The sequence below is a fragment of the Eumetopias jubatus genome, unplaced genomic scaffold (genome assembly GCF_037043125.1).
Source record: "Eumetopias jubatus isolate StellerSeaLion01/CBP00866 unplaced genomic scaffold, mEumJub1_p1.0 scaffold_51, whole genome shotgun sequence".
Classification (NCBI taxonomy): Eukaryota; Metazoa; Chordata; class Mammalia; order Carnivora; family Otariidae; genus Eumetopias; species Eumetopias jubatus.
The window spans coordinates 56,591-76,671 of NW_028274857.1; the positions used below are offsets into that span (position 1 = coordinate 56,591).

At 38.9% G+C, this 20,081-nt stretch overlaps 1 long non-coding RNA gene across 1 annotated transcript in view; it reads left to right on the forward strand.

The window, feature by feature from the left end:
• Positions 1-1,707: 1,707 nt before the first annotated feature.
• LOC148161860 (uncharacterized) overlaps positions 1,708-20,081 on the forward strand; it is a 28,737-nt gene continuing 10,363 nt past the window's right edge. Inside the window, exons 1-2 of the long non-coding RNA XR_015767326.1 lie at positions 1,708-1,773; positions 11,294-11,388. This is a non-coding gene — a long non-coding RNA (uncharacterized LOC148161860). The remainder of the gene's footprint in view (positions 1,774-11,293; positions 11,389-20,081) is intronic.

Below are 20,081 nucleotides of genomic sequence, written 5' to 3' on the forward strand. Positions count from 1 at the left end.
AACCTGCAGCAAGGAATAATTTATCCAGCAAGCCTATCCTTCAGAAAAGAAGGGGAGAAAAAGAGTTTCTTAGCCACACAAACTAAAAGAGTTCATGACCACTAAATTAACTACAAAAAATATTGAAGGGGACACTATGAGTGGGAAAAAATCGTAAGTGAGAGTAGGACAATAATGAATCAAGGAAGCAGTAAAAATAAGTATTTCTGTAAAAATCAGTTAAGGGATTCACAAAATAAAAGTATGTAAAATATGAAAACATATACCCTAACACATGAGGAGGGGTCAACAGTGGGTTTGAACTTAAACAGCATTCAACTTAATATAGACCGAAAAGGCTATATATAATCCAGGGGGTCACCACAAACCCAAAGCACTAATACACATGCAAAAGATAAAGGGAAAGAAATCCAAGAATATCATTAAAGAAAACGAGCAAACCATGAGAGAGAGAGCAAGAGAAGAAAGGATCAGAGAAAAACTACACAAAAAACTCTGAAACAAGTAACAAAACATCAATAAATACATGTCTAATGATAATTAGTTTGAATGTAAATGGACGAAATGCTCCAAGCAAAAGAGCATGACAGAGTTTGTATATATGTATAAAAGATTTCACACCTAAAGACACCTGCAGATGGAAATTAAGAGATGGAGAAACATTAATCATGCAAGTGGATGTCAAAAGAAGTCAGAGTAGCAATCCTTATATCAGACCAAATAGAGTTTTTTAAAATTGAAATTGAATTAGCCCACATAGAGTACACCAGTAGTTTCAAATGTAGCGTTCCACAATTCATCAGTTGTGTATAACACCCAGTGTTCATCACATCCCATGCATTCCTTAATGCCCATCACACAGTTACCCCATCTCCCCAGCCACCTTTCCTCCAGCAACCCTCAGTTGGTTTCCAATAGTTAGGAACCTGTCATGGATTTTCTGCCTCTCTGGTTTCTTCGCATTCATTTTCCCTCCCTTCCCCTATGATCCTCTGTGCTGTTCCTTCTATTCCACATATGAGTAAAACCATATAATAATTGTTTTTCTCTGACTGACTTATTTTGCTCAGCATAATACCCTCCAGGGCCATCCACATCGATATGCTAAATATTGATCCTTTCTGATGGCTGAGTCATATTCCATTGTATATATATATACCATGTTTTCTTTATCCATTTATCTGTCGATGGATGTCTTGGTTCCTTCCACGGTTTGGCTATTGTGGACAATGTTGCTCTAAACATTCGGGGTGCCGTTGCCCCTTCAGATCACTACATTTGTAGCTTTGGGGTAAATAAAATTGCTGGGTTGTAAGGGAGCTCTGTTTTAAGTTCTTGAGGAACCTCCATATTGTTTTCCAAAGTGGCTGTACCAGTTTTCATTCCCACTTAGAAGTGTAAGAGAGTTCCCCTTTCTCCTCACCAACATTTGTTATTTCTTCGCTTGTTAATTTTTGCAATTCTGACTGGTGTGAAGTGGTATCTCATTGTCATTTGGATTTCTTTTTCCCCATGCCAAGTGATGTTGAGCAGTTTGTCATATGTCTGTTGGCCATTTGTGTGTCTTCTTTGCAGAAATATCTGTTCATATCTTCTGCCCATTTCTTGACTCACTTATTTGTTTTTTGGATGTTGAGTTTGGGTGTTGAAAGGTAGTAAAGCGTACGGCACATTCATGATGCTTCCACAACCACTTTTGGAAATGCTTCTCTCTCAAGGATACCTGAATATGTTAGTGGAGAGTTGCCGTATACGCAGACTTGCTTTTCCCAGGTGAGTGCATGGCACATTCCTTATTCCCTCACGCGCGGGCGCGCACACACACACACACACACACACACACACACACACAGAGTTGAACATGTTTCTGTCTCGTCAGGAAAGAAGGTGTTCGTTGAGAGACGGTTTCTCGCCGATGCTTTTGGGTTCTTGCTTTTATTTCCCCCCGGAGAGTGAAGTGTAGGCGCTTTTTCCATAGGCTTCCGTACACACCCTTGAGAAGCCTTCCGTCAGCCAGAAACAAGCCGTGAGTTGAAAGAGGCGTTCCACGCAGACCTCCTTCTCAGAGCGAAGCCTGTCACACTTTTCCTTGTGAAGTAAACTAGAGAGATACAAATACTTTATCAATGATTGCTTTAACAAAAAAGGACTAAATAACTCAATCAGAAAACATAGAGTGTAAAGAGGAAGCAAGACCCATCTCTCTGCTGCCTACCAGAGAATCACTTCAGACCTAAAAATAAAAGCAGATTGGAAGTAATGGGAAACAAAACCATTTATCATGCAAATGGAAGTGAAAAGAAAGTTGGAGTCGTAATATTTTTATGAGACAAAATAAACTGAATTGTGGGGAAGATGGCAGAGTAGAAGGACCCTAAACTCACCTCCTCCCACAGATACAACTAGATCACACTCACACCAGAGTCACCCAGAAATGGACCTTCAATTTCCCAACAAAACTCTACAACTAAATGGAGAGAGGAAATCACATCAAAGATGGTAGGAAGGACAAGGACTCTGTAGGAATCTAAACCCCATATTTCTGACCACCAGGGGGAGGGAACCACAGTCACAGAGGGGCCAGAAACAAACTACTACACCGGGGAGCCTCTAAAGCGTAGAGACATCCTCATAGCTTATGGCTTTGAAAATCAGAAGGGATGAAATTTGTGAGTGTCTACAACCAGCAGACTTAAAGCTTGGAACTTTTAAAAATCAGCTGTCTCAGCTCTGAGAGAGCACAGAAGGTGATAGGAAGCTGAGATCTGTCCTTAAAGAGAAAGCAGAGCAAACAGTCTGGAGAAGCTTGGGTGAAGCAGGTTGAAAGGTGCTTGAGGAATAAACAAGGGAGACATAGTTCCTGAACTCAGAGTTTGCTAAGGGACTTGTCCAGGAACAAAGGAGCTGGCAGGTGCCATTTCCCTCTACGGCCCCTCATTGTAAACAGACACCTACCTGCAAGACCAGGCACAATCTAGCAATCACTAACTTGCATAAACCATGGCCCATCCCCACACCTACCAGACCTGCTTCAGTCCCAGTGCTGTGGATACCCTCCCTGATAAGACCCACACAATCCTTGAGAACAATATGTCTCCCCATCACCTACACAACACGCATGCGTCTTGTTAAAACAGCACACCCCCTGTGTTGTGCACAATGACACAGTCCAGATCCAGTCTCTGTTGTTGCTATGCATTACCTTCAGAGGAGAACCAGCATCACCACGTTAAAAATGTATGTACTGCCCAGTATTTTCAAGAACAAGCAATATATCTGACCTTCCTAACAGAGAGATATTCTCTGAGAAGTAGGCCAAATGAGCAGACAGAGGACTATGTCCTAAACGAAAGAAGAGGACAAAGCCACAGCAAGAGACCTAAACAAAATGGATATAAGGAACATGCCTGAGAGAAAATTTAAGATAACAATTATAAAGATACTCACTGGGGAAATGAATAGAGGGAGGACATCAGAAGGGGGAACATCATTGAGACTCTTAACAAAGAGATATGAAAGAAATAATCAGAGATGTGGAACACAATAAATGTAATTAAGAATATACTAGATAGAATAATTAGCAGGATGGACGAAGCAGAGGAACAAATTAATGAACTAGAAGACAGTAATGGAAAGTAATCAAGCGGAAAAAATGAGAGGAAAAAGAAGTATGCAAAAATGAGAAGAGACTTAGGGAATTCAGTGACTCCATCCAGTGTAACAACACCCACATTAGAGGGATCCCAGAAGGTGAAAAGGGGGAAAAGGGGACAGAAAATCTATTTGACCAAAGAAGAGCTGAAAACTTAACCTAATCTGGTGAAGGAAACCTATACAAATCCATAAGGCATAGAGATCCCCGCCCACAAAATCAACCGAAGGAGGTCGACATGAAGACACATAGTAATCCAAATGGGAAAAGGTAGTGATAAAGAAAAAACATTTAAAGCAGCAAGATAAAAGAAGACAGTTAACATGCAAGGGAAAGCCCATAAAGCTATCAGCTGAGTTTTCAGCAGAAACTATGCAGGACAGAAGAAAGTGGCGTTAAATATTCAAAGTGCTGAATGAGAAAAACCTGCAGCAAGGAATAATTTATCCAGCAAGCCTATCCTTCAGAAAAGAAGGGGAGAAAAAGAGTTTCTTAGCCACACAAACTAAAAGAGTTCATGACCACTAAATTAACTACAAAAAATATTGAAGGGGACACTATGAGTGGGAAAAAATCGTAAGTGAGAGTAGGACAATAATGAATCAAGGAAGCAGTAAAAATAAGTATTTCTGTAAAAATCAGTTAAGGGATTCACAAAATAAAAGTATGTAAAATATGAAAACATATACCCTAACACATGAGGAGGGGTCAACAGTGGGTTTGAACTTAAACAGCATTCAACTTAATATAGACTGAAAAGGCTATATATAATCCAGGGGGTCACCAGAAACCCAAAGCACTAATACACATGCAAAAGATAAAGGGAAAGAAATCCAAGAATATCATTAAAGAAAACGAGCAAACCATGAGAGAGAGAGCAAGAGAAGAAAGGATCAGAGAAAAACTACACAAAAAACTCTGAAACAAGTAACAAAACATCAATAAATACATGTCTAATGATAATTAGTTTGAATGTAAATGGACGAAATGCTCCAAGCAAAAGAGCATGACAGAGTTTGTATATATGTATAAAAGATTTCACACCTAAAGACACCTGCAGATGGAAATTAAGAGATGGAGAAACATTAATCATGCAAGTGGATGTCAAAAGAAGTCAGAGTAGCAATCCTTATATCAGACCAAATAGAGTTTTTTAAAATTGAAATTGAATTAGCCCACATAGAGTACACCAGTAGTTTCAAATGTAGCATTCCACAATTCATCAGTTGTGTATAACACCCAGTGTTCATCACATCCCATGCATTCCTTAATGCCCATCACACAGTTACCCCATCTCCCCAGCCACCTTTCCTCCAGCAACCCTCAGTTGGTTTCCAATAGTTAGGAACCTGTCATGGATTTTCTTCCTCTCTGGTTTCTTCGCATTCATTTTCCCTCCCTTCCCCTATGATCCTCTGTGCTGTTCCTTCTATTCCACCTATGAGTAAAACCATATAATAATTGTTTTTCTCTGACTGACTTATTTTGCTCAGCATAATACCCTCCAGGGCCATCCACATCGATATGCTAAATATTGATCCTTTCTGATGGCTGAGTCATATTCCATTGTATATGTATATACCATGTTTTCTTTATCCATTTATCTGTCGATGGATGTCTTGGTTCCTTCCACGGTTTGGCTATTGTGGACAATGTTGCTCTAAACATTCGGGGTGCCGTTGCCCCTTCAGATCACTACATTTGTAGCTTTGGGGTAAATAAAATTGCTGGGTTGTAAGGGAGCTCTGTTTTAAGTTCTTGAGGAACCTCCATATTGTTTTCCAAAGTGGCTGTACCAGTTTTCATTCCCACTTAGAAGTGTAAGAGAGTTCCCCTTTCTCCTCACCAACATTTGTTATTTCTTCGCTTGTTAATTTTTGCAATTCTGACTGGTGTGAAGTGGTATCTCATTGTCATTTGGATTTCTTTTTCCCCATGCCAAGTGCTGTTGAGCAGTTTGTCATATGTCTGTTGGCCATTTGTGTGTCTTCTTTGGAGAAATATCTGTTCATATCTTCTGCCCATTTCTTGACTCGGTTATTTGTATTTTGGGTGTTGAGTTTGGGTGTTGAACGGTAGTAAAGCGTACGGCACTTTCATGATGCTTCCACACCCACTTTTGAAATGCTTCTCTCTCCAGGATACCGGAAGATGTTAGTGGAGAGTTGTCGTATACGCAGACTTACTTTTCCCAGGTGAGGGCATGGCACATTCCTTATTCAATCATGCGCGCGCGCGCACACACACACACACCCACACACACACACACACACACACAGAGTTGAACATGTTTCTGTCTCGTCAGGAAAGGAAGTGTTCGTTGAGAGACGGTTTCTCGCCAATGCTTTTGGGTGCTTGCCCTTTTCCCCCCGGAGAGTGAAGTGTATGCGCTTTTTGCCTAGGCTTCCGTACACACCCTTGAGAAGCCTTCCGTCAGCCAGAAACAAGCCGTGAGTTGAAAGAGGCGTTCCACACAGACCTCCTTCTCAGAGCGAAGCCTGTCACACTTTTCCTTGGGCCTCCACACGCACTTTAGAAAAACTTCCTCCGGGAAGCTGTGAGTTGAAGGACGGGTTTCCTACAGCGGTTTTCCGTGGGGGTAAGGATATATGGCACTTGGCCTTAGGCTTCCACGGACACATTGGAAACGGCTTCTCTCTTCGTGAAACAAGATGTGCGCTGAACGTTGCGTTCTGCGCAGGCTTGCTTTTCACACATCAGCCCATGGTACTTTCCCTAGGCTTCCGCACGCGCAGTGAGTATCCCTTCCCTAAACCTGAAGCAAGACGCGGGGGAAAGCTGCCTTCTACACCACCTTCTTTTCCGAGTTTCCTATACAACCCTTGCGTTGTGCTTCCACAACCCCTTTTGAGACTGCTTCGATATATCCTCAGGAGAGGGGTTCGCTTGAAAGACGTTCTCCCTCCGTCATGCTTTCTCGGAGTTAAGTATAGGGCACTCTCCTTATGCCTGCACACGTCCACTTGCAATCTCGACTGACTTCATGACCCCGTCCATATGCTAGGCTGAAAGTCCCATTGCGCGCGGCCTTGTTTCTAAGAGAGGAGGACAGGGCACGGCACGTTCCTTGTGCTTCCACCACGACTATATAAATGGCTCCCGTCTCCAAGGCAAAGGATGTCAGGTGCAAGACGGCTTCGCAAAAGCGAGGTTGCCTCTTAGAGGGCGGTCTACGGCGCTCTCCTGACGCTTCCACGCCTACATATGCAAACGCTTCTGGGCTCACGAAAGAAGACGTCCGTTGAAAGCTGCCTTGTTCCCCGACGCGTTTCTCGGAGTTAGGTCCAGGGAACGGTCCCTGTGCGATCACACGCAGCCTTGAGATGGCTCAGCTCTTTTCGATCGTCAGGGAGGACGTTTCTCAGAGTTAAGTCCAGGGAAAGGTAGTAAAGCGTACGGCACTTTCATGATGCTTCCACACCCACTTTTGGAAATGCTTCTCTCTCCAGGATACCTGAAGATGCTAGTGGCGAGTCGCCGTATACGCAGACTTGCTTTTCCCAGGTCAGTACATGGCACTCTCCTTATTCACTGACGCACGCGCGCGCGCCCGTGCCCTCACACACACACACACACACACAGAATTGAACATGTTTCTGTCTCGTCAGGAAAGAAGGTGATTGTTGAGAGACGGTTTCTCGCCGATGCTTTTGGGTTCTTGCTTTTTTTCCCCCCGGAGAGTGAAGTGTATGCGCTTTTTGCCTAGGCTTCCATACACACCCTTCAGAAGCCTTCCGTCAGCCAGAAACAAGCCGTGAGTTGAAAGAGGCGTTCCACGTAGACCTCCTTCTCTGAGCGAAGCCTGTCACACTTTTCCTTGTGAAGTAAACTAGAGAGATACAAATACTTTATCAATGAGTGCTTTAACAAAAAAGGACTAAATATCCCAATCACAAAACATAGACGGTAAAGAGGAAGCAAGACCCATCTTTATGCTGCCTACCAGAGAATCACTTCAGACCTAAAAATAAAAGCAGATTGGAAGTAATGGGACACAAAACCATTTATCATGCAAATGGAAGTGAAAAGAAAGTTGGAGTCGTAATATTTTTATGAGACAAAATAAACTGAATTGTGGGGAAGATGGCAGAGTAGAAGGACCCTAAACTCACCTCATCCCACAGATACAACTAGGTAACACTCACACCAGAGTCACCCAGAAATGGACCTTCAGATTTCCCAACAAAACTATACAACTAAATGGAGAGAGGGAATCACATCAAAATGGTAGGAAGGTCAAGGAATCTGTAGGAATCTAAACCCCATATTTCTGACCTCCAGAAGGAGGGAACCACAGTCACAGAGGGGCCAGAAACAAACTACTACACCGGGGAGCCTCTAAAGCGTAGAGACATCCTCATAGCTTATAGCTTTGAAAATCAGAAGGGATGACATTTGTGAGCGTATACAACCAGCAGACTTAAAGCTTGGAACTTTTAAAAATCAGCTGTCTCAGCTCTGAGAGAGCACAGAAGGTGATCGGAAGCTGAGATCTGTCCTTAAAGAGAAAGCACAGCAAACAGTCTGGAGAAGCTTGGGTGAAGCAGGTTGAAAGGTGCTTGAGGATTAAACAAGGGAGACATAGTTCCTGAACTCAGAGTTTGCTAAGGGACTTGTCCAGGAACAAAGGTGCTGACAGGTTCCATTTCCCTCTACGGCCCCTCATTATAAACACACACCTACCTGCAAGACCAAGCACAATCTAGCAATCACTAACTTGCATAAACCATGGCCCATCCCCACACCTACCACACCTGCTTCAGTCCCAGTGCTGTGGATACCCTCCCTGATAAGACCCACACAATCCTTAACAACAATATGTCTCCCCATCACCCACAGAACACGCATGCATCTTGTTAAAACAGCACACCCCATGTGTTGTGCACAATGACACAGTCCAGATCCAGTCTCTGTTGTTGCTATGCATTACCTTCAGAGGAGAACCAGCATCACCAAGTTAAAAATGTATGTTCTGCCCCGTATTTTCAAGAACAAGCAATATATCTGACCTTCCTAACAGAGAGATATTCTCTGAGAAGTAGGCCAAATGAGCAGACAGAGGACTATGTCCTAAACGAAAGAAGAGGACAAAGCCCCAGCAAGAGACCTAAACAAAATGGATATAAGGAACATGCCTGACAGAAAATTTAAGATAACAATTATAAAGATACTCACTGGGGAAATGAAAAGAGGGAGGACATCAGAAGGGGGAACATCATTGAGACTCTTAACAAAGAGATATGAAAGAAATAATCAGAGATGTGGAACACAAGAAATGTAATTAAGAATATACTAGATAGAATAATTAGCAGGATGGACGAAGCAGAGGAACAAATTAATGAACTAGAAGACAGTACTGGAAAGTAATCAACTGGAAAAAATGAGAGGAAAAAGTACACAAAAATGAGAAGAGACATAGGGAATTCAGTGACTCCATCCAGTATAACACCACCCACATTAGAGGGATCCCAGAAGGTGAAAAGTGGGAAAAGGGGGCAGAAAATCTATTTGACCAAAGAGGAGCTGAAAACTTAACCTAATCTGGTGAAGGAAACCTATACAAATCCATAAGGCATAGATATCCCCTCCCACAAAATCAACCGAAGGAGGTCCACATGAAGACACATAGTAATCCAAATGGGAAAAGGTAGTGATAAAGAAAAAACATTTAAAGCAGCAAGATAAAAGAAGACAGTTACCATGCAAGGGAAAGCCCATAAAGGTATCAGCTGAGTTTTCAGCAGAAACTATGCAGGACAGAAGAAAGTGGCGTTAAATATTCAAAGTGCTGAATGAGAAAAATCTGCAGCAAGGAATAATTTATCCAGCAAGCCTATCCTTCAGAAAAGAAGGGGAAAAAAAGAGTTTCTTAGCCACACAAAGTAAAAGAGTTCATGACCACTAAATTAACTACAAAAAATATTGAAGGGGACACTATGAGTGGAAAAAAATCGTAAGTGAGAGTATGACAATAATGAATCAAGGAAGCAGTAAAAATAAGTATTTCTGTAAAAATCAGTTAAGGGATTCACAAAATAAAAGTATGTAAAATATGAAAACATATACCCTAACACATGAGGAGGAGTCAACAGTGGGTTTGAACTTAAACAGCATTCAACTTAATATAGACTGAAAAGGCTATATATAATCCAGGGGGTCACCACAAACCGAAAGCACTAATACACATGCAAAAGATAAAGGGAAAGAAATCCAAGAATATCATTAAAGAAAACGAGCAAACCATGAGAGAGAGAGCAAGAGAAGAAAGGATCAGAGAAAAACTACACAAAAAACTATGAAACAAGTAACAAAACATCAATAAATACATGTCTAATGATAATTAGTTTGAATGTAAATGGACTGAATGCTCCAAGGAAAAGAGCATGACAGAGTGTGTATATATATATAAAAGATTTCACACCTAAAGACACCTGCAGATGAAATTAAGAGATGGAGAAACATTAATCATGCAAATGGATGTCAAAAGAATTCAGAGTAGCAATCCTTATATCATACAAAATAGACTTTTTAAAAATTTAAATTGAATTAGCCAACATAGAGTACACCAGTAGTTTCAAATGTAGCGTTCCACAATTCATCAGTTGTGTATAACACCCAGTGTTCATCACATCCCATGCATTCCTTAATGCCCATCACACAGTTACCCCATCTCCCCAGCCACCTTTCCTCCAGCAACCCTTAGTTGGTTTCCAATAGTTAGGAACCTGTCATGGATTTTCTTCCTCTCTGGTTTCTTCGCATTCATTTTCCCTCCCTTCCCCTATGATCCTCTGTGCTGTTCCTTCTATTCCACATATGAGTAAAACCATATAATAATTGTTTTTCTCTGACTGACTTATTTTGCTCAGCATAATACCCTCCAGTGCCATCCACATCGATATGCTAAATATTGATCCTTTCTGATGGCTGAGTCATATTCCATTGTATATGTATATACCATGTTTTCTTTATCCATTTATCTGTCGATGGATGTCTTGGTTCCTTCCACAGTTTGGCTATGGTGGACATTGTTGCTATAAACATTCGGGGTGCAGTTGCCCCTTCTGATCACTACATTTGTACCTTTGGGGTAAATAAAATTGCTGGGTTGTAAGGTAGCTCTGTTTTAACTTCTTGAGGAACCTCCATATTGTTTTCCATAGTGGCTGTACCAGTTTTCATTCCCACTTAGAAGTGTAAGAGAGTTCCCCTTTCTCCTCACCAACATTTGTTATTTCCTCTCTTGTTAATTTTTGCAATTCTGACTGGTGTGAAGTGGTATCTCATTGTCATTTGGATTTGTATTTCCCCAATGCCAAGTGATGTTGAGCAGTTTGTCATATGTCTGTTGGCCATTTGTGTGTCTTCTTTGGAGAAATATCTGTTCATGTCTTCTGCCCATTTCTTGACTCGGTTATTTGTTTTTTGGGTGTTGAGTTTGATAAGTTTTTCATAGATCTTGGATATTAGCCCTTTATCTAATAAGACATTTGCAAATATCTTCTCCCATTCTGTCAGTTGTCTTTTGGTTTTGTTGACTATTTCCTTGGTTGTGAAAAAGCTTCTTATCTTGATGAGGTCCCAATAGTCAATTTTGCTTTTGTTTCCCTTGTCTTTGAGGTTGTGTCTACCAAAAAATTGCTGTGGTTGAGGTCAAAAAGGTTGCTGCTGGTGTTCTCCTCAAGGATTTTGATGGATTCCTGTCTCACATTCAGGTATTTCATTCATTTTGAGTCTATTTTTGTGCATGGTGTAAGGAAATGGTCCAGTTTCATTCTTTTGCATGTGGCTGTCCAATTTTCCCAACATCATTTGTTGAAGAGACTGTCCCTTTTCCATTGGATATTCTTTCCTGCTTTGTCAAAGATTAGTTGACCATAGAGTGGAGGGTCCATTTCTGGGCTCTCTATTTTGTTTCTTTTATCTATGTGTCTGTTTTTGTGCCAGTACCATGCTGTCTTGATGATCACAGCTTTGTAATATAGCTTGAAGTCAGACATCGTGATACCCCCAGCTTTGGTTTTCCTTTCTTTTGTTGTGAATTCTTCCTTGTAGTCATTTTGCCCAGAGAAGAATAGATGAATGGGAGTACAAAATAAAAAATATCAACCACGACCAAAGCAAAATACACACTAGACAAATCTGAAAAAATCAGAAACCAAAAAACGAAAACAAAGAGCAAAATAAAGGGAGGGGGAGAGAGACTATATTCTCACAGGTGGACAAAACAGAGTACAGTGAAAGGAAGCCATCAATGAAGAATATATCTATAAAATGTAAATGTAAAATGAAAATTAAAAAAATACTTAAAAATAAAGAGTATATAAAATAAGAAACTAGTTGAAATGAGATTAAAAAAATAAAATTTTAACCTGAAATACTAAATTCTCATGTGAAAAAAACCTCTAATTCTATATACTATTTTCCCCTAGTGTAGGAATATTTTGGCTCTGAGTGATCTATAAACTTGGTATTTGCCTGAGGATCCTGCTGGTCTTCTGGGGGAAGGGCCTGTTGGACTTATACTCAGGTGTCTTTCCCTGGGTGAGGTTGCACCACCCCTTGCCAGGGGGCAGGGCTCAGTTGTAAGCTGCTTCAGGTTGCTCTATGTGGCTTTTGTTCCCTGAAAGCCTTTTGCATTGCTTTAGAGGATAAAAAGAAAAAAAAAAGCAAAAAATGGCAGCTCCCTTATCTCCAGCCCCAGAGCTGAAGAATTACAGCCCCCACTCCTCAGTGCATCCTCAGGGAAAGGCACTCAATCCCTTTCGTGTGCGTCAAACTCCCCAGACTCCTGTGGTGCACACCTGCATTAATCTTCCCAGCAGAGGGAGTGGTGTTTCAGGGCAGCCCTGTTGGCTCACTGGGCCCCTGCTCTGGTAGCATTTTCCTGATTGTGCTCACACCTGCGCTGTTCAGCCCAGGGCAAGGAGTTGGATCTCCCAGTGGTTGTCTCTTGCTGGGCCTCTGCTTGGAGAGTGGTTGTGCGATGGTGCCACGGTTCCTGGTTTATGGCAACACCTAGTTGAGGGTCCACTTTGGGGCTCACTATTGTAGCCAGCTTCCCCACTCCAATGCTTGGGAAATCTGCCACACTCAGACACCCCTGTTCTTTCTGTGACCCTGGGGATCCCGAGACCACAGTGTCCCATGTAGTATTCTGCCCGACTTTGCCACCTTAGCACCTTTCAGGCGGGGATGTCCCTCATAAGAGCAAACTTCTAAACGTTCCAATTTTGTGCTTTTTTTTTTTGATAGATATCTAGCTGAATTCAAGGGACCAGATAAAATGCTGGTCCCCTACTCTTTTGCTATCTTTCCTCCTCCATCTGTATGTTGCCTTTTAGTTGTTCTGATTATTTCATTTGCTGTGCATAAGCTTTTAATTTTGATGTAGTCCCAATAGTTTATTTTGCTTTTGTTTCCATTGTCTTGGGAGACATATCTAGAAAAATGTTGTTATGACTGATGTTAGAGAAATCACTGTGTGGTCTTCTAGGATTTTCATGGGTTCAGGTCTCACATTTAGTTCCTAATCCATTTGAATTTATTTTGGGGTATGGTTTAAAAAAGTTGTCCAGTTTCATTCTTTTGCATGTTGCTGTCCAGTTTTCCCACCACCATTTCTTGAAGAGATTGTATTTTTTCCATTGCATATTTTTGTTTCCTTTATTGAAAATTAATTGACCATAACATCATGGGGTTATGTCTGGACTTTCTGTTCTGTTCCATTGTTTGTAATATAACTTGAAATCTGGAACTGCGATACCTCCAGCTTTGTTTTTCTTTTTCAAGATTGCTTTGGCTGTTTGGGATCTCTTTTGGTTCCATAACAAATTTTAGGATTGTTTGCTCTAGTTCCATAAAAAATGCTGTTTGATAGGGATTGTATTAAATCTGTAGATTGCTTTAGGTAATATAGACATTTAAACAATATTTGTTCTTCTAATCCACGAGCATGGAATGTCTTTCCATTTCTTTGTATCATCTTTAGTTTCTTTCATCAATGTTTTATAATTTTCAGAGTACAGGACTTTCACATTCTTGGCTAAGTTTATTTCTCAGTGTTTTATTCTTTTTGATGCCACTGTAAATGGGATTTCTTTCTTAATTTCTCTTTCTGCTGCTTCATTATTAGTGTATAGTGTATTAGTGTATAATTAGTGTATACAATAGATTTCTGTACATTGATTTTTACCCTGTGGCCTTACACAATTCATTTCATTTCTAGTCATTTTTTGGTGGAGTCATTTGGGTTTTCTATATATAGTATCATGTCATCTGCAAATAGCAAAAGTTTTACTTCTTCCTTACCAATTTGGATACCTTTTATTCCTTTTTCTTGTCTCATTGCTGTAGCTAGGTCTTCCAGTACTATATTGAATAAATGTGGTGAGAGTACCTTGTCTTGTTCCTGAGCTTAGGGAGAAAGCAGTTTTTAACCATTAGGTATAATGTTAGCTGTGGGTTTTTCATACATTATGATCTTTATTATGTTGAGGTATATTTCCTCTAAACCTCCTTTGTTGAGGGTTTTTATCACAAATAGATGTTATAATTTGTTAAATGTTTTTTCTGCATCTATTGAGATGATCATAACCAGAAGTCAAAAACTTTTAATAGATATACAGAAAATAAAGAGAAAGGAATCCAAGAGATTCCTTTAGAAAAATCCGTAAAACTATAAGGATAGAGAGCAAAGGAAGAAGAAAAGAAGAGAGAAACACAAAAACAGCCATAAAAAGGTAACAAAATGGCAATAAGTACAATCAATGACTACTTTAAGTGTAAATGAAGTAAATGCTCCAATCAAAAGACATGATGACTGAATGGATAAAAGACAAAACCCATCCATATGCTACCCATAAGAGATTAGCTACCCACTTCAGACCTAAAGACACATGCAGATTAAAAGTAAAGGGATCAAAATCATGGTAATGGAAGGGAAAAAATGGGTTCTAGCAATACTTATATCTGACAAAATAGACTTTAAAACAAAACCTGTAGCAAGAGACAGAAGGACACTACATAGCAATAAAAGGAACAAACAGTAGGATTTAACAATTGTAAATATCTATGTATCCAACATGGGCGCATCTAAATACATGAAGCTATTATTAACAGATGAAGAGGAAGAAATTGACAGTAATACAACAATGTAGGGACTTTAACACTTTAACATGCCAATGAATATGTCATTCAGACAAAAAATCAAGAAGGAAATAATGGCTTTGAATGACACATTTGACCAGATGGATCTAACAGATGTATGCAGAACATTCCATCCCCAAATGGCAGAATACATATTCCTTTTAAGTGCACATGGAATATTTTCCAGAATAGATTACATGTTGGGCAATAAACAAGTCTCAATAAATTAAAAAAGATTTAATTCATATCCTTGGTATGAATTAAAATACATCTTTTCTGACCATAACATTATGAAACTAGAAATCAATCACAAGAAAAAATTAGAAAGAACAAAAATACTTGGAAGCTAAATAACATGCAACTAAACAATGAAGAGGCCAATCAAGAAATCAAAGAGTAAATCCAAAAATATGTGGAGAAAAATGAGTGAAAACACAACAGTCCAAAATCTTTGGGATGCAGCAAAAGCTGATCTAATAGAGGTGTTTATAGCAATATAGGCCTACCTCAAGAAAACAAAGAAAATATCAAATAAAAAAAACAAATGTAAAGCCAAAAGGAGCTAGAAAAAGATGAATAAAGCCCAAAGCCAAAGAAGAAAGAAAATAATAGAGATTAGAGCAGAAATAATTGAATAGAGAATTAAAAAAAAAATCAATGAAACCAGGAACTGCTCCATTGGAAAGATAAACAAAATTTGTAAACCTTTAGGAGACTCATCAAGAACAAAAAGAGGATTCAAATAAATAAAATCAGAAATTGGGGAAGAGAAATAACTGACTCCACAGAAATTACAAAGGACTATAAAAGAATATTATGAAATATTATTTGCAAACAAATTGGATAACCTAGAAGAAATGGATAAATTCCTTGAAACATTTAGCCTTCCAAAACCAAATTCGGAGGAAATAGAAAATTTGAATAGACTGATTACTAGCAATGAAACTGAGTCAGTAGTCAAAAAACTCCCAACAAACAAAAGTCCAGGACCAGTTGGCTTTACAGGTGAATTCTATCAAACATTTAAAGAAGAGTTAATAACGATTTTTCTCCAACTCTTCCAAAAGAAAAAAAAATAGAAGAAAAAAACTTTCAAATCCATTCCATGAGGCCAGCATTATTCTGGTACATAAACGAAACAAAGATACTACTACTACTACTACTACTACTACTACTACTACTACTACTACGAAGGGGAAGAAGAAGAAGAAAGAAAACCACAGGTTAATATCTCTGACACACAGAGATGCAAAAATTCTCAAGAAAATAGCATACCAAATTCAATAACACATGAAGAGGGTCATTCACCAGGATCAAGTGGGATTTTTTTCTAGGAATGCAGGGTTGGTTCAATATTTGCAAATCAATCAATATGTTACATTTCATTAGTAAGAGAAAGGTAAAACAAACAAACAAAAATATACACTACTCTGAAAGATGTGTATGTTTTTTCAAGTTCTGGGAAGTTTAATTCAAATTTCTTATTCTATGGAGTTTGTACTCTTAGTTTCCCCACCCCAGATATAGTATTTTTGGCCTTATTAGCACAATAAGTGTCATTTTTTTCTTCTTTTTAAAATTTAAATTCTATTAGCCAATATTTGGTGCATCATTAGTTTCAGATGTAGAGTTCAGTAATTCATCGGTTGCATACAACAATCAATGCTCATCACACCATGTACTCTCTTTAATGCCCATCACCCAGTCATTCTATGCCTCCATCCACTTGCCCTCCAGCAACCCTCAGTTTGTTTCCTATAGTTAAGAGTCTTTCATGGTTTTTCCCTCTCTCTGATTTCTTCCCATTTAATTTTCCCTTCCTTCCCCTATGATCCTCTGTGCTGTTTCTTAAATTCCACATATGAGTGAAACCATATGATAGTTGTCTTTCTCTGATTGACATATTACATTCAGCATAATACCCTCCAATTCACTTTTAAAACGAGTTATATTTGACGTACATTATATTAATTTCAGATGAACAACACAATAATTCAATATTTGTATACATTGAGAAATGATCACCACAATAACTACTTAATATTTGTCACCATATATAGTTACAGATTCTTTTAAAAATTTTATTCTATGATGTTATGTTAGTCATCATACAATACATCACCAGTTTTCAATGCAGTGATCCACGATTCATTGTTTCCATACAGATTTTTTTCTTGAGATGAGAACAATTAAGATTTACTCTTTTTTATTTCAAAGATTTATTTATTTGAGAGAGAGAGCAGGGGAAAGGGGCATAGGAGGAGGGAGAGAGAGTCTCCACCAGACTCTGCTCTAAGTGCAGAGCCTGACATGGGCTCCATCTCCTGACCCTGAGATCATGACCTGAGCTGAAACCAAGAGTCTGATGCTTAACTGACTGCACCACTGAGGCACCCCAAGATTTACTCTCTTAGTAACTTTTAAACATGTAATATGTTTTGTTGACTGTTTCCTTTGCTGTGCAGAAGCTTTTTATCTTGATGAAGTCCCCAAACAAAGAGGCAACCCACGGAATGGGAGAGGATATTTACAAATGACACTATAGATGAAGGTCGGGTATCCAAGATCTATAAAGAACTTCTAAAACTCAGCACCCAAAAAACAAATAATCAAGTCAAGAAATGGGCAGAAGACATACAAATGGCTAGCAGACACATGAATAAATGTTCAACATCATTAGCCATCAGGAAAATTCAAATCAATACCACATTGAGATACCACCTTACAACAGTTAGAATGGCAAAAATTGATAAGTCAGGAACAACAAATGTTGGAGAGGTTGTGGAGAAAGGGGAACCCTCTTACACTGTTCGTGGGAATGCAAGTTGGTACAGCTACTTTGGAAAACAGTATGGAGGTTGCTCAAAAATTAAAAAGTAGAGCTACTCTATGACTCAGCAATTGCAATTTGGGGTATTTACCCCAAAGATACAGATGTAGTGAAAAGAAGGGGCACATGCACCCCAATGTTCATAACAGCAATGTCCACAATAGCCAAACTGTAGAAGGAGCTGAGATGCCCTTCAACAGATGAATGGATAAAAAAGACGTAACACACACACACACACACACACACACACACACACACACTGGAATATTACTCAGCCACCAGAAAGGATGAATACCCATCATTTGCATCAACATGGATGGAACTGGAGGGGGTTATGCTAAGTGAAATAAGTCAAGCAGAGAAAAACAATTATCATATGGTTTCACTTATATGTGGAACTTAAGGAACAGCATGGAAGATATTAGGAGAAGGAAGGGAAAAATGAAGGGTGGATCAGAGGGGGAGATGAACCATGAGAGACTATGGACTCTGGGAAACAGACTGAGGGTTTCATATGGGGGTTGGGGGGATGGGTTGGCCTGGTGATGTGTATTAAGAAGAGCACATATTACAATGAGGACTTGGGTGTTAAACACAAACAATGAATCATGGAACACTACATCAAAAACTAATGAAGTACTGTATGGTGATTAACATAACAATAAAAAAGTAAATATGTAATATGTTATTAAGTATGGTCACCATGCTATACATTAAAGCTCCATGAGTTATTTATTCACCCATCTCTACCTCCTACCTCTATGACCCATCAATATGTTCTCTGTATGTATGACCATTCCCCTCCCTTTTTTAAGATTCCACATAAAATGAGATTATACATTGTCTGTCTTTCTGTCTGACTTATTTCACTTAGTATTATTCCCTCAACGTTCACCCATGTTGTTGCAAATGGCAGGATTTCATTCTTTTTTCATGGAGTATATATATATACATATATATATTCTTTATCCATTCATCTGTCAGTGAGCACTTAGGTTGTTTCCATATCTTGGTTATTGTAAATAATACAATTATAATGGGAATGCATATATCTTTCTGAGGAGTCAAATTTTTGACACTTTTTACTTATTTCTGATTAGATGCTGATAGTTAATGCTCCCTTCTTTCTGTGTAATACTGTTTCAGTTTTGATTGAAGGTGAAATAAATCTTACTTATTCTATGTTATTTACTTTAAAAATATTCTATTTGTCATTGCTATGTGTTTGGAGCATTACAAATAATTCTAAAATTAAGTTTCCACTTTCTCTTGACCTGCTGATTTATTTTCTTTAACTGAAAAAGGAAGTCTAAAATATATAATAATCTATTAATGTATAATTTTCTACTTAACTGGTAATTTTCTTCTTTTAAAACTTTTTATATGACTTTCTCACATTACTTGCAACATCTGGTAATGATGACAGAATTTTCTTCTTCAAATATACTGAATTATATATATCATCTGGATGGTAGTTTCAACCTTATCTTACCCAATGGAGAAGAGAAAAAAATGCTTATGGTGTAAACATCTATTGCATAAAAAATCTTGGGATTATATTTTGTAAGTAGTTTAATTCAACAGACATTTAATGAAGATGCTTCATGTATAACATATCATACCATGTTTAATCACAAACCTGAGAGATCAAAAAAGGCTTCTGTGAGAAAGTGACATTTTACTAAAAATCCACCTTGAAAATAATGGTCTGATGTACTCCCAGGCCAATTCTAAGGGGAAAACAGTTCACTTAACACTTATAATTGATTCCAAGAAAAGTAATCCAAGTTTTGGTGTCAGGCAAAATATTTTATTCTAATTATTTGCCTTTTTAGAGTTATGGAGTCATACCTTAAGGAAACGTTAAAGTATGAATTTGTTCCACGTAATTGCTGTTGCAAGTGATAAAAATATATTCTCTTAATTACTGGATTAGGTTGGCAGTGGACAACATTATTTATGTCAAAATGCATTTTTTAAATTGTTATTGTTATGTTAATCACCATAAATTACATCATTAATTTTTGATGTAGTGTTCCATGATTCATTCTTTGTGCATAACACCCAGTGCTCCAGGCAGAATGTGCCCTCTTTAATAACCATCAGCAGGCTAACTCATCCCCCCAATCCCCTCCCCTCTAGAACCCTCAGTTTGTTTATCAGAGTCCATTGTATCTCATGGTTCGTCTCCCCCTCGAACTTACTCCCCTTCATTCTTCCCCTCCTGCTATCTTCTTCTTCTCTTTTTCTTTCTTAACATATATTGCATTATTTATTTCAGAAGTACAGATCTGTGCTTCAACAGTCTTGCACAATTCACAGCGCTCACCATAGCACATACCCTCCCCAATGTCTATCACCCAGCCACCCCATCCCTCCCACCCCCCACCACTCCAGCAACACTCGGTTTGTTTCCTGAGATTAAGAATT